This window comes from Capsicum annuum, unplaced genomic scaffold, assembly GCF_002878395.1.
Source record: "Capsicum annuum cultivar UCD-10X-F1 unplaced genomic scaffold, UCD10Xv1.1 ctg12433, whole genome shotgun sequence".
Classification (NCBI taxonomy): Eukaryota; Viridiplantae; Streptophyta; class Magnoliopsida; order Solanales; family Solanaceae; genus Capsicum; species Capsicum annuum.
This window is the reverse complement of record NW_025817603.1, coordinates 52-1,734: the sequence shown is the minus strand read 5'-3', so window position 1 is coordinate 1,734 and position 1,683 is coordinate 52. Positions and strand designations below refer to the sequence as shown.

At 37.8% G+C, this 1,683-nt stretch overlaps 1 long non-coding RNA gene across 1 annotated transcript; it reads right to left on the bottom strand.

The window, feature by feature from the left end:
* Positions 1-20: 20 nt before the first annotated feature.
* On the bottom strand, positions 21-1,462 carry LOC124890131. Its single transcript, XR_007048971.1, has 3 exons — positions 1,152-1,462; positions 630-861; positions 21-321 (listed from the first exon to the last, which is right to left on the bottom strand). It is a non-coding gene; the product is annotated as an uncharacterized LOC124890131 (long non-coding RNA).
* Positions 1,463-1,683: the final 221 nt, after the last annotated feature.

Genomic DNA, 1,683 nt, shown 5'->3' with positions numbered 1-1,683 from the left:
TGATGTTTTTGGTCTTGGAGAATTCGCGACCTGCCTTTTCTCTTGCTCTCTCTTTGGAGCTACTGTTCTATTTGATTGGGTTTGTTTGGACGTTTAGCTTGTTGCAGCTGAAGGCACGTTGCTGTATGATAAATCTGCTGAAGGATGAATAGTTACTTCTGAAACCTGTGGTGAATCGGCCATATTTAGGCATTCATTAGTGGAACATCTATTATAAATTTCTGCCCTTAAACAACGAACAGTGTTCTCAGTTGGACTAGTAGCTCTAGCTCTTGCTGCAGTCGAAGGACTGCTTTGTGATTTAGTTTTACTTGCTAGCTCCTGTAAAAGTAATCAAAAGAGCAAGTTATATTACTAGGTCGTCGGAGTGAGGGGGAAAAATAATCTCTTCAGAGGAGGATAAGGATGAAGACTAAGAGAGTACTAAATTTCAAAGCAAGTTTTATTGGTTTTAATTTTTTGAAAGGTAAAATTCGCTTATCCAAGAAAGGGGATTTGAGTCATAAAATGACAGGAGAGTGATTGCTTCTACCATAAACTAGTAAAAACAACTTGTAAACAAATCTACAAACAAGCTTTACTTTTCATGTGAGAACAGTAGGCTAAGTGCACGGAGGATTTGATGTTACCTAGTTTCAACACAGAAAATAACAGTGTTTGCCCTCAGAACATCTAGAATTTCTCTCTCTCTGTCCATCCCCCATCTGCCTCTGACTACAGCTCTTGCTCCTGTATCCTCCCAGATCTGTCCGTCCTTGTTTTTTTCTGAGCGGTGGCCAGGTTCACGGTAAAAGGCAGGCATGGGAGTTGCTTTGAAATTGAGATTTCTCCGTAGCTGTTTTATCTCTGCTTCTTCTTTTCCTACACATAGCACAAAGTAAACCAAACAAACAGTCAGTATTTCTAGATGCTGATAAAGTAATTGTCATCTAACTTTTGCCGATGACATATTACACTCCCTCGGTTTCTATTTGTTTGTCTTAATTTCCTTGTTAGTTCATTTCAAAAGGATTGCCTCTTTCCTTTTTTGGCAACTCCGTAATTCCATGACTTTTAAAGAGCTAACATTTAACAATTAGCAGCCTATGATTCTCCGTATTAAATTAGACCTGTTTCCGTTAGTCACAAGAATCAGACCCCGGGTTTATTACCTGTTTTCTCGCTTGGAGCTGACGTGTTTCTTCCTTTTTGTCATGCACTTTCTCCTCTAGCTTCATAAAGAACTGAAATCAATATCAAAGACTTCTTTTAGGTTTTATACGACGTTTGAAATTTATCGAGTAGACACAAGAAATTGGTCCTTGCCTCTTTCCTTTTCCTGGCCCGCTCTTCTGTTTTGAAGCGGAAACTAGATCCATTCTATTTCACGACTGGTTGACATGAATTTACACTCTCCTTATCTATGTACAACAATAATATGTCTAAGATATACGTATATGAACACAATATGGAGTTAAAGCTCAAAATTTCTCCACGATATATACCTGTTTACACTTTGATATAATCTATGGCTAACTTTCTCTGTACAGAAAGCACGAGAAGGGAAAACCTTTCTTGCTATTAGTTGTTCTTCAGTGCTACATCATTCAATAATAAATGAGGTTGAGACAAATAGTATGAATCAGTGCTACCAAAATATCCCGCATTTTCAACATAGTAAAGCAGCATACCTTTTATGTTGAT